General features: G+C 24.5%; 3 non-coding genes across 3 annotated transcripts; all 3 read left to right on the top strand.

Annotated features, from left to right (window-relative positions):
* Nucleotides 1-74: 74 nt before the first annotated feature.
* On the top strand, nt 75-193 carry LOC123304172. The gene has a single exon (XR_006536218.1). It is a non-coding gene; the product is annotated as a 5S ribosomal RNA (ribosomal RNA).
* A 6,365-nt stretch (nt 194-6,558) lies between these two features.
* LOC123304169 lies at nt 6,559-6,677 on the top strand. The gene has a single exon (XR_006536215.1). It is a non-coding gene; the product is annotated as a 5S ribosomal RNA (ribosomal RNA).
* A 6,362-nt stretch (nt 6,678-13,039) lies between these two features.
* On the top strand, nt 13,040-13,158 carry LOC123304171. The gene has a single exon (XR_006536217.1). It is a non-coding gene; the product is annotated as a 5S ribosomal RNA (ribosomal RNA).
* The last annotated feature ends 1,623 nt before the right edge of the window (nt 13,159-14,781 follow it).

Below are 14,781 nucleotides of genomic sequence, written 5' to 3'. Positions count from 1 at the left end.
AATTTTAATAATATACTTTAATATTAATGATATTTATGAAAAATATATATTTGTAAAAATTTTCATTTATTACTGGCAACAGCCATACCACGTTGAAAACACCGGTTCTCGTCCGATCACCGAAGTTAAGCAACATTGGGCACAGTCAGTACTTGGATGGGTGACCGCTTGGGAACACTGTGTGCGGTTGCCTTTTTATATTAAAAATATAAATTATTTTTCTTCTTTTCTTTTTTTTTACACACCATATATAAATATATGTTATTTAGAAATGTAAACCTTTTATATTATTCATCAACAAATAAATATTATTTTTTGTATAAAATTTTATTGCATTTATAACTCATATCATGGTTACTTTAAAGCGAGAAGTTTTTTTAATATTTCAAATGAATATAAAATAATATAAATTTTATGAAATTTATTTATTTTTAGAAATAGCAATCGCTTATAATTATAACAAAATTTTAATAATGTTTAATTTTATTTCAATAATTTATATTTATATATATATATATATATATATATATATATATATATATATATATATTTTTTAATAAAAATAATATACTCTTATTTAATAATATATGTTGGTCCTATATATAGGACCGAAAATATTTCTTATTTGTTTTTTTTTTTTTAAATTGTCATTTAAAACGCTTATGCACGTTCTCCACGAATACGTCTTGCCAATTGTATATCCTTAGGCATAATTGTAACACGCTTTGCATGAATTGCGCATAAATTGGTATCTTCAAATAAACCTACTAAATAGGCTTCACTAGCTTCTTGTAATGCCATAACAGCTGAACTTTGAAAACGTAAATCGGTTTTAAAATCTTGTGCAATTTCACGTACTAAACGTTGGAATGGTAATTTACGAATTAACAATTCAGTACTTTTTTGATAACGACGAATTTCTCGTAAAGCTACTGTACCAGGACGATATCTGTGTGGTTTTTTTACTCCACCAGTTGCTGGTGCACTTTTACGTGCAGCTTTCGTTGCTAATTGTTTTCTTGGTGCTTTACCACCAGTTGATTTACGTGCAGTTTGCTTGGTTCTAGCCATTTTCAAATAATAATGTTTTTACAAAAAAACACACAATTTTAAAAATTATATTCGACAATTTGATACTACAAAGTCAAATGTTTAAATGCGAAATAAATGTGTTGTATTTATATTTATATGAAATTTCAAAATTTTTGTTGTCATATCCTATTGGATAGCTATCAGAGTATGGACTAATCAAATTGTATAGGCGTGGCTTAAAAAATCTTTAATGCTTTATATAAAAAGGCACAATTGTACCGGCGCTCACATACATTACAATACTTGTGAGGTTAACACACGTGTTATCCGTTCGTTAAAATATTGTAAATAATTTTTTATTAAAATGACTGGCAGAGGAAAAGGTGGAAAGGGTCTTGGAAAAGGGGGTGCAAAACGTCATAGAAAAGTTTTGCGTGATAATATCCAAGGTATTACAAAACCTGCAATTCGTCGTTTAGCACGACGAGGTGGAGTAAAACGTATCTCTGGTTTAATTTATGAAGAAACACGTGGTGTACTTAAAGTATTCCTTGAAAATGTTATTCGGGATGCTGTTACATATACTGAACACGCAAAACGTAAAACAGTTACAGCTATGGATGTTGTATATGCATTAAAACGACAAGGTCGTACTTTGTATGGTTTTGGAGGTTAAGAAAATATAATAATTTACTTAAAATATTTAGTAAATTTATTAAAGAATATTTAATACATCCGATAAATTTAAACAGGCTTTCCTTTTTGGGAAGCCACTAATTTTATTTATATAAGAGTAAATAAATTTGTTAATAAATATAACATATTATATAATTTGTTTACAACAAATTATTTTGTTTATAACATACATTACCAAATATTTTTATTTTTTTTTTTTTTTGTAATATATCTGCAATAATAAATTATAATTTGTATATTATCTATTTTATTTTACAATAACTTATTGAATTTTTGAAAAAATTTTATTATAAATTAATATACTATTATATTTTTTATATATACAAGTTAAGAGTAACAAGTATCGATAGGAGATTATCGAATTTATAACTAATAAAACATTTCGCCTTAATCAAAGAAAATAAAGATTTTGCTATACCATTTTTTATACTTTCAATAAATAATTTATTATTAAATTTTTATTATTTCATTTATTTTTTAAAATTATTAAAAATATTTTTCTAATAATTATAAGCGTACATAAACAAGTAGTAAATGTAAAATGAAAATAATAAAGGTAATGTAATGCATTTGCATTACACTGATTTACGATATATATTCCGCGATATCCTTTATTATATTTAAAATTAATAATATTGATATACTAATAATAGATATATTCAAGCTATTAATATATAAAATTTTATATTAAATATGATATTAATAATTGTTTATTTAATTTTTTTGTATATATAAAAATAATTTACTCTTATTTAAAAAATTTGATGGCTCTCTTAAAAAGAGAGCCGTTTTTATATGTTGATGTATTTTTATGTTATCAATTAAATAATATTTTCGATTTATTTATTTTGAACTTGTTATTTTGTAACAGCTTTAGTACCTTCACTAACAGCGTGCTTTGCCAATTCACCAGGTAATAATAATCGAACTGCGGTTTGAATTTCCCGACTTGTGATTGTTGAACGTTTATTATAATGTGCTAAACGTGATGCTTCAGCAGCAATACGTTCAAAAATATCATTAACAAAACTGTTCATGATACTCATAGCTTTACTAGAGATACCAGTATCAGGATGCACTTGTTTTAATACTTTGTAAATGTAAATTGCATATGATTCCTTGCGCTTCCTCTTCTTTTTCTTATCACTCTTTGATATATTTTTTTGAGCTTTGCCAGCTTTTTTTGCTGCTTTTCCACTTGTTTTTGGTGGCATTGTTACAAACAATTAATATACACAGATAGTTACAGAACACCAGTCAGTATATGTATGAGCGTGTCGTGTATACAACTAGCGTATTATATACGCGAAGATGGATATAACAATAAAAATGAATACTACTCTCTGATTGGCTGAAAATAATACTATAAGGTGATTGGTTTATTTTTAAAGTTTTATATTTTATAAATATTATAAATTAAAATACCCAAATAACATTTTAAACATTTATGTTACAATCCCCGTAACGTACACATCTGTGTGATTATATTTACAAAAAAAAATATTAATTAAATAAATTTATTCGCTATGTCTGGACGAGGTAAAGGTGGTAAAGTAAAGGGAAAGGCAAAGTCAAGATCAAGCCGAGCAGGATTACAATTTCCTGTTGGAAGAATTCACAGATTATTACGAAAAGGAAATTATGCTGAACGAGTAGGTGCTGGTGCCCCAGTATATTTGGCTGCTGTTATGGAATATTTGGCTGCAGAAGTTCTCGAGTTAGCTGGTAATGCTGCCCGTGATAACAAAAAAACACGTATCATTCCACGTCATTTACAATTGGCAATTCGTAATGATGAAGAATTAAATAAATTATTATCTGGTGTAACAATTGCTCAAGGTGGTGTATTACCAAACATTCAAGCAGTGTTATTACCAAAGAAAACTGAAAAGAAAGCATAAATTAAAAACATTGCATTAATTTTTATAATAATAATACATCGATCATAGGCCTTTTAATAAAAGGCCACAAATTTATTTAAAATAAGAGTAAAAATTATTTTTATAAATAATATATTATAATATTTTTTTAAAGAATCAATTTAAATAATTATAAATTAATGATTCTTTTTTTTTTTTTTTTTTTTTATATGTTATTATGGAAATAATTCATCATATTATGATGACATTTAGGTAACATATTATAAGAATATTCATAAAATATTATCAAAATAATATTGTATTATGATGATATTTAGACAAAATATTATAAGAATATACACAAAATATTATCAAAATAATATCATTAGATAACAAAACTGTTCATGATACTCATACCTTTACTAGAGATAAAAGTATCAGGATGCACTTGTATTAATACATATTATCACAACATCACAAAATATTTTTTAAAAGGAAAAATTTTTTAAAAATTATTATAAAATTTGATTGAATTAAATTTCAATTTATTTTTTTAATAATTAAAGAAAAAAAAAAGCATATAAACTTTCTATTGAAAATGTTATTTTCAACTAGATGGCCAAGTGAACTTTGTTACACAAACAATATATGACGTATTCGTTATTTAAATAATCAGTATCCTTTGATATTATATCAATACGTTACTCTCTTCTTTTGATACATATTAATAAAATTTCAATTTATAAGATTTTATGTCAATTATATAAATAATATTATAAATTTTCTAAATACATAAGTTAAGTAACAAAAAATTTGAATAACAAGATAAATTTATATATTATGTTTTAATACTCGATACTATAATATATCGCATCCGTTACCAATTATTCGGTATCCTTTGATTTATACACAGAATGAACCAAAAATATGTATCAAATTTATTTTATTTATTTATATATTTAATATTATTATTATTATTTTATATTACAAAGTTTCTTAACGAAGCTTACAATGATTTCTCATATCGTACTTAACAAAATTATTTAGATCATATAAAATTTAAATTGTTAAAAAATTTTTATATTTATTATTATTATTTATTTTTATTAAAATTACATAACATAAAATTAATAATATTTTAATAATTATATAAATTAATTCTTATTTAAAATAATCTTATATTAATCTCAACAAATACTCTAATAATATATTTTGTCATAAATTTTTTTATATTTAAAATAAATATTATAATATATAAATACTTATATCAGTATAAAATTTCTTTATATAATTATGAAAAAATTAATTTAATAGTTAATTATTGATATTAATGCATAAATAAAAGTATTTTCTAATGAAATATATTTTGTCAATGTTCGATTAACACATTTCATAATAATACGTTTTCATTATTGACAAAAAAAGTTTTTCTAAAAATGAAATCTTATACTATAATATATATATTTATATATTAAATTTTTTAATTATTTATATACTAATAATTTATAATAAATCGATATTAAATAAAAAATAAAAATATATACTTTTTAAGTTTACCTTAAAAATATTATTGTTTTGTATGATTAATTAATATTAAACTATGTTTATTAATAATTGTTAATAAAAAAATTAAATATATTTTAATTTATAAAATAAATATTATTATTAAATTTATAATTTATTATTTTATATATTATAGAAATTGAAAAAAATAAATCATGTTTACTACGACAGTAAATTAGAAATACTATTTAATTTTTATGTGTTTTCTACATGGTACTTTGACTTACATAGGGACTTATATTATTGTGAATAATGATATAATTGAAAACCTTTATTTTTTATTTGATAGAATTATTATATTTTATCATTTAAATATTTATAATAAATACATTATTTTATAAAGTAAAAAATATGGCCGAAGAAAATTCTACAGCTGTTGCAGCAACTGCGGTTACTGCTGCATCTACAACACCAACAAAAAAAGCAACAGCTTCTGGTGCTAAACGTACAAAACAACATTCAAAACCAACACATCCACGTACATCAGAAATGGTTGTTAACGCAATTAAAAATTTAAAAGAACGTGGTGGTTCATCATTACAAGCAATTAAAAAATATTTAGCTGCAAATTATAAAGTGGATTCTGATAAAATTTCACCATTTATTAAAAAATATTTAAAAGCTGCTGTAACTGAGGGAGCCTTGGTACAAACTAAAGGTAAAGGTGCATCTGGTTCATTCAAATTGGCTGCTCCGCTTCATCTAATTCTTCAGCTAAATCAAAAGTATCCAAAAAAGAAAGTGGAGCAAAAGGTTCAGCAAAGAGTGCTAAAAGTAAACGGGCACCAAAAGAAAAGAAAGCCACAACTACATCATTGGCAGCCAAAAAGCCTAAAGCAAAAAAAGCGACTCCATCATCATCAACTGCTGCTAAAAAAGTTACTGCAAAATCATCAGCGGCATCAAAAAAAGCACCAGTTAAAGCAAAACCAGCAAAAAGTACAAAATCCGCTGCCAAAAGTAGCCCTGCTCGTAAACCGAAAGCACCAAAAGCTAAGAAAGCTTCTGTTGCCAAATCATCTCCTACAAAAATTAAAAAAGCAGCACCAAAAAAGAAATGATCTGTTACTTTAATAATATATTGAAATATTTCATTATTTTTGCTAAAAAATGAAAATAACATAGGCCTTAATACAGGCCACAAATTAATATTTGATAAGAGTAAATTATTTTTTGTATAAATATTTTATAAAATAATAGTTTAGAAACATTTGCCACAGTCAGTACCCACGGATGGGTGGCCACTTGAGAATACTGTGTGCGGTTGCATTTTTATATTAAAAATATATGGTATAATAAATAAGTATATATTTAAATTGATTACTTCATTGAAAATTTTAATAATATACTTTAATATTAATGATATTTATGAAAAAATATATATTTGTAAAAATTTTCATTTATTACTGGCAACAGCCATACCACGTTGAAAACACCGGTTCTCGTCCGATCACCGAAGTTAAGCAACATTGGGCACAGTCAGTACTTGGATGGGTGACCGCATTGGAACACTGTGTGCGGTTGCCTTTTTATATAAAAAATATAAATTATTTTTCTTCTTTTCTTTTTTTTTACACACCATATATAAATATATGTTATTTAGAAATGTAAACCTTTTATATTATTCATCAACAAATAAATATTATTTTTTGTATAAAATTTTATTGCATTTATAACTCATATCATGGTTACTTTTAAAGCGAGAAGTTTTTTTAATATTTCAAATGAATATAAAATAATATAAATTTTATGAAATTTATTTATTTTTAGAAATAGCAATCGCTTATAATTATAACAAAATTTTAATAATGTTTAATTTTATTTCAATAATTTATATTTATATATATATATATATATATATATATATATATATATATATTTTTTAATAAAAATAATATACTCTTATTTAATAATATATGTTGGTCCTATATATAGGACCGAAAATTTCTTATTTGTTTTTTTTTTTTTTAAATTGTCATTTAAAACGCTTATGCACGTTCTCCACGAATACGTCTTGCCAATTGTATATCCTTAGGCATAATTGTAACACGCTTTGCATGAATTGCGCATAAATTGGTATCTTCAAATAAACCTACTAAATAGGCTTCACTAGCTTCTTGTAATGCCATAACAGCTGAACTTTGAAAACGTAAATCGGTTTTAAAATCTTGTGCAATTTCACGTACTAAACGTTGGAATGGTAATTTACGAATTAACAATTCAGTACTTTTTTGATAACGACGAATTTCTCGTAAAGCTACTGTACCAGGACGATATCTGTGTGGTTTTTTTACTCCACCAGTTGCTGGTGCACTTTTACGTGCAGCTTTCGTTGCTAATTGTTTTCTTGGTGCTTTACCACCAGTTGATTTACGTGCAGTTTGCTTGGTTCTAGCCATTTTCAAATAATAATGTTTTTACAAAAAAACACACAATTTTAAAAATTATATTCGACAATTTGATACTACAAAGTCAAATGTTTAAATGCGAAATAAATGTGTTGTATTTATATTTATATGAAATTTCAAAATTTTTGTTGTCATATCCTATTGGATAGCTATCAGAGTATGGACTAATCAAATTGTATAGGCGTGGCTTAAAAAATCTTTAATGCTTTATATAAAAAGGCACAATTGTACCGGCGCTCACATACATTACAATACTTGTGAGGTTAACACACGTGTTATCCGTTCGTTAAAATATTGTAAATAATTTTTTATTAAAATGACTGGCAGAGGAAAAGGTGGAAAGGGTCTTGGAAAAGGGGGTGCAAAACGTCATAGAAAAGTTTTGCGTGATAATATCCAAGGTATTACAAAACCTGCAATTCGTCGTTTAGCACGACGAGGTGGAGTAAAACGTATCTCTGGTTTAATTTATGAAGAAACACGTGGTGTACTTAAAGTATTCCTTGAAAATGTTATTCGGGATGCTGTTACATATACTGAACACGCAAAACGTAAAACAGTTACAGCTATGGATGTTGTATATGCATTAAAACGACAAGGTCGTACTTTGTATGGTTTTGGAGGTTAAGAAAATATAATAATTTACTTAAAATATTTAGTAAATTTATTAAAGAATATTTAATACATCCGATAAATTTAAACAGGCTTTCCTTTTTGGGAAGCCACTAATTTTATTTATATAAGAGTAAATAAATTTGTTAATAAATATAACATATTATATAATTTGTTTACAACAAATTATTTTGTTTATAACATACATTACCAAATATTTTTATTTTTTTTTTTTATTGTAATATATCTGCAATAATAAATTATAATTTGTATATTATCTATTTTATTTTACAATAACTTATTGAATTTTTGAAAAAATTTTATTATAAATTAATATACTATTATATTTTTTATATATATAAGTTAAGAGTAACAAGTATCGATAGGAGATTATCGAATTTATAACTAATAAAACATTTCGCCTTAATCAAAGAAAATAAAGATTTTGCTATACCATTTTTTATACTTTCAATAAATAATTTATTATTAAATTTTTATTATTTCATTTATTTTTTAAAATTATTAAAAATATTTTTCTAATAATTATAAGCGTACATAAACAAGTAGTAAATGTAAAATGAAAATAATAAAGGTAATGTAATGCATTTGCATTACACTGATTTACGATATATATTCCGCGATATCCTTTATTATATTTAAAATTAATAATATTGATATACTAATAATAGATATATTCAAGCTATTAATATATAAAATTTTATATTAAATATGATATTAATAATTGTTTATTTAATTTTTTTGTATATATAAAAATAATTTACTCTTATTTAAAAAATTTGATGGCTCTCTTAAAAAGAGAGCCGTTTTTATATGTTGATGTATTTTTATGTTATCAATTAAATAATATTTTCGATTTATTTATTTTGAACTTGTATATTTTGTAACAGCTTTAGTACCTTCACTAACAGCGTGCTTTGCCAATTCACCAGGTAATAATAATCGAACTGCGGTTTGAATTTCCCGACTTGTGATTGTTGAACGTTTATTATAATGTGCTAAACGTGATGCTTCAGCAGCAATACGTTCAAAAATATCATTAACAAAACTGTTCATGATACTCATAGCTTTACTAGAGATACCAGTATCAGGATGCACTTGTTTTAATACTTTGTAAATGTAAATTGCATATGATTCCTTGCGCTTCCTCTTCTTTTTCTTATCACTCTTTGATATATTTTTTTGAGCTTTGCCAGCTTTTTTTGCTGCTTTTCCACTTGTTTTTGGTGGCATTGTTACAAACAATTAATATACACAGATAGTTACAGAACACCAGTCAGTATATGTATGAGCGTGTCGTGTATACAACTAGCGTATTATATACGCGAAGATGGATATAACAATAAAAATGAATACTACTCTCTGATTGGCTGAAAATAATACTATAAGGTGATTGGTTTATTTTTAAAGTTTTATATTTTATAAATATTATAAATTAAAATACCCAAATAACATTTTAAACATTTATGTTACAATCCCCGTAACGTACACATCTGTGTGATTATATTTACAAAAAAAAATATTAATTAAATAAATTTATTCGCTATGTCTGGACGAGGTAAAGGTGGTAAAGTAAAGGGAAAGGCAAAGTCAAGATCAAGCCGAGCAGGATTACAATTTCCTGTTGGAAGAATTCACAGATTATTACGAAAAGGAAATTATGCTGAACGAGTAGGTGCTGGTGCCCCAGTATATTTGGCTGCTGTTATGGAATATTTGGCTGCAGAAGTTCTCGAGTTAGCTGGTAATGCTGCCCGTGATAACAAAAAAACACGTATCATTCCACGTCATTTACAATTGGCAATTCGTAATGATGAAGAATTAAATAAATTATTATCTGGTGTAACAATTGCTCAAGGTGGTGTATTACCAAACATTCAAGCAGTGTTATTACCAAAGAAAACTGAAAAGAAAGCATAAATTAAAAACATTGCATTAATTTTTATAATAATAATACATCGATCATAGGCCTTTTAATAAAAGGCCACAAATTTATTTAAAATAAGAGTAAAAATTATTTTTATAAATAATATATTATAATATTTTTTTAAAGAATCAATTTAAATAATTATAAATTAATGATTCTTTTTTTTTTTTTTTTTTTTTATATGTTATTATGGAAATAATTCATCATATTATGATGACATTTAGGTAACATATTATAAGAATATTCATAAAATATTATCAAAATAATATTGTATTATGATGATATTTAGACAAAATATTATAAGAATATACACAAAATATTATCAAAATAATATCATTAGATAACAAAACTGTTCATGATACTCATACCTTTACTAGAGATAAAAGTATCAGGATGCACTTGTATTAATACATATTATCACAACATCACAAAATATTTTTTAAAAGGAAAAATTTTTTAAAAATTATTATAAAATTTGATTGAATTAAATTTCAATTTATTTTTTTAATAATTAAAGAAAAAAAAAAGCATATAAACTTTCTATTGAAAATGTTATTTTCAACTAGATGGCCAAGTGAACTTTGTTACACAAACAATATATGACGTATTCGTTATTTAAATAATCAGTATCCTTTGATATTATATCAATACGTTACTCTCTTCTTTTGATACATATTAATAAAATTTCAATTTATAAGATTTTATGTCAATTATATAAATAATATTATAAATTTTCTAAATACATAAGTTAAGTAACAAAAAATTTGAATAACAAGATAAATTTATATATTATGTTTTAATACTCGATACTATAATATATCGCATCCGTTACCAATTATTCGGTATCCTTTGATTTATACACAGAATGAACCAAAAATATGTATCAAATTTATTTTATTTATTTATATATTTAATATTATTATTATTATTTTATATTACAAAGTTTCTTAACGAAGCTTACAATGATTTCTCATATCGTACTTAACAAAATTATTTAGATCATATAAAATTTAAATTGTTAAAAAATTTTTATATTTATTATTATTATTTATTTTTATTAAAATTACATAACATAAAATTAATAATATTTTAATAATTATATAAATTAATTCTTATTTAAAATAATCTTATATTAATCTCAACAAATACTCTAATAATATATTTTGTCATAAATTTTTTTATATTTAAAATAAATATTATAATATATAAATACTTATATCAGTATAAAATTTCTTTATATAATTATGAAAAAATTAATTTAATAGTTAATTATTGATATTAATGCATAAATAAAAGTATTTTCTAATGAAATATATTTTGTCAATGTTCGATTAACACATTTCATAATAATACGTTTTCATTATTGACAAAAAAAGTTTTTCTAAAAATGAAATCTTATACTATAATATATATATTTATATATTAAATTTTTTAATTATTTATATACTAATAATTTATAATAAATCGATATTAAATAAAAAATAAAAATATATACTTTTTAAGTTTACCTTAAAAATATTATTGTTTTGTATGATTGAAATAATTAATATTAAACTATGTTTATTAATAATTGTTAATAAAAAAATTAAATATATTTTAATTTATAAAATAAATATTATTATTAAATTTATAATTTATTATTTTATATATTATAGAAATTGAAAAAATAAATCATGTTTACTACGACAGTAAATTAGAAATACTATTTAATTTTTATGTGTTTTCTACATGGTACTTTGACTTACATAGGGACTTATATTATTGTGAATAATGATATAATTGAAAACCTTTATTTTTTATTTGATAGAATTATTATATTTTATCATTTAAATATTTATAATAAATACATTATTTTTATAAAGTAAAAAATATGGCCGAAGAAAATTCTACAGCTGTTGCAGCAACTGCGGTTACTGCTGCTTCTACAACACCAACAAAAAAAGCAACAGCTTCTGGTGCTAAACGTACAAAACAACATTCAAAACCAACACATCCACGTACATCAGAAATGGTTGTTAACGCAATTAAAAATTTAAAAGAACGTGGTGGTTCATCATTACAAGCAATTAAAAAATATTTAGCTGCAAATTATAAAGTGGATTCTGATAAAATTTCACCATTTATTAAAAAATATTTAAAAGCTGCTGTAACTGAGGGAGCCTTGGTACAAACTAAAGGTAAAGGTGCATCTGGTTCATTCAAATTGGCTGCTTCCGCTTCATCTAATTCTTCAGCTAAATCAAAAGTATCCAAAAAAGAAAGTGGAGCAAAAGGTTCAGCAAAGAGTGCTAAAAGTAAACGGGCACCAAAAGAAAAGAAAGCCACAACTACATCATTGGCAGCCAAAAAGCCTAAAGCAAAAAAAGCGACTCCATCATCATCAACTGCTGCTAAAAAAGTTACTGCAAAATCATCAGCGGCATCAAAAAAAGCACCAGTTAAAGCAAAACCAGCAAAAAGTACAAAATCCGCTGCCAAAAGTAGCCCTGCTCGTAAACCGAAAGCACCAAAAGCTAAGAAAGCTTCTGTTGCCAAATCATCTCCTACAAAAATTAAAAAAGCAGCACCAAAAAAGAAATGATCTGTTACTTTAATAATATATTGAAATATTTCATTATTTTTGCTAAAAAATGAAAATAACATAGGCCTTAATACAGGCCACAAATTAATATTTGATAAGAGTAAATTATTTTTTGTATAAATATTTTATAAAATAATAGTTTAGAAACATTTGCCACAGTCAGTACCACGGATGGGTGGCCACTTGAGAATACTGTGTGCGGTTGCATTTTTATTTAAAATATATGGTATAATAAATAAGTATATATTTAAATTGATTACTTCATTGAAAATTTTAATAATATACTTTAATATTAATGATATTTATGAAAAATATATATTTGTAAAAATTTTCATTTATTACTGGCAACAGCCATACCACGTTGAAAACACCGGTTCTCGTCCGATCACCGAAGTTAAGCAACATTGGGCACAGTCAGTACTTGGATGGGTGACCGCTTGGGAACACTGTGTGCGGTTGCCTTTTTATATTAAAAATATAAATTATTTTTCTTCTTTTCTTTTTTTTTACACACCATATATAAATATATGTTATTTAGAAATGTAAACCTTTTATATTATTCATCAACAAATAAATATTATTTTTTGTATAAAATTTTATTGCATTTATAACTCATATCATGGTTACTTTAAAGCGAGAAGTTTTTTTAATATTTCAAATGAATATAAAATAATATAAATTTTATGAAATTTATTTATTTTTAGAAATAGCAATCGCTTATAATTATAACAAAATTTTAATAATGTTTAATTTTATTTCAATAATATATATTTATATATATATATATATATATATATATATATATATATATTTTTTAATAAAAATAATATACTCTTATTTAATAATATATGTTGGTCCTATATATAGGACCGAAAATATTTCTTATTTGTTTTTTTTTTTTTAAATTGTCATTTAAAACGCTTATGCACGTTCTCCACGAATACGTCTTGCCAATTGTATATCCTTAGGCATAATTGTAACACGCTTTGCATGAATTGCGCATAAATTGGTATCTTCAAATAAACCTACTAAATAGGCTTCACTAGCTTCTTGTAATGCCATAACAGCTGAACTTTGAAAACGTAAATCGGTTTTAAAATCTTGTGCAATTTCACGTACTAAACGTTGGAATGGTAATTTACGAATTAACAATTCAGTACTTTTTTGATAACGACGAATTTCTCGTAAAGCTACTGTACCAGGACGATATCTGTGTGGTTTTTTTACTCCACCAGTTGCTGGTGCACTTTTACGTGCAGCTTTCGTTGCTAATTGTTTTCTTGGTGCTTTACCACCAGTTGATTTACGTGCAGTTTGCTTGGTTCTAGCCATTTTCAAATAATAATGTTTTTACAAAAAAACACACAATTTTAAAAATTATATTCGACAATTTGATACTACAAAGTCAAATGTTTAAATGCGAAATAAATGTGTTGTATTTATATTTATATGAAATTTCAAAATTTTTGTTGTCATATCCTATTGGATAGCTATCAGAGTATGGACTAATCAAATTGTATAGGCGTGGCTTAAAAAATCTTTAATGCTTTATATAAAAAGGCACAATTGTACCGGCGCTCACATACATTACAATACTTGTGAGGTTAACACACGTGTTATCCGTTCGTTAAAATATTGTAAATAATTTTTTATTAAAATGACTGGCAGAGGAAAAGGTGGAAAGGGTCTTGGAAAAGGGGGTGCAAAACGTCATAGAAAAGTTTTGCGTGATAATATCCAAGGTATTACAAAACCTGCAATTCGTCGTTTAGCACGACGAGGTGGAGTAAAACGTATCTCTGGTTTAATTTATGAAGAAACACGTGGTGTACTTAAAGTATTCCTTGAAAATGTTATTCGGGATGCTGTTACATATACTGAACACGCAAAACGTAAAACAGTTACAGCTATGGATGTTGTATATGCATTAAAACGACAAGGTCGTACTTTGTATGGTTTTGGAGGTTAAGAAAATATAATAATTTACTTAAAATATTTAGTAAATTTATTAAAGAATATTTAATACATCCGATAAATTTAAACAGGCTTTCCTTTTTGGGAAGCCACTAATTTTATTTATATAAG

The sequence above is a fragment of the Chrysoperla carnea genome (genome assembly GCF_905475395.1).
Source record: "Chrysoperla carnea chromosome X unlocalized genomic scaffold, inChrCarn1.1 SUPER_X_unloc_27, whole genome shotgun sequence".
In the NCBI taxonomy this organism is placed as follows: Eukaryota; Metazoa; Arthropoda; class Insecta; order Neuroptera; family Chrysopidae; genus Chrysoperla; species Chrysoperla carnea.
The sequence above is the reverse complement of the archived record's forward strand: the minus strand, read 5'-3'. Positions and strand labels throughout refer to the sequence as shown.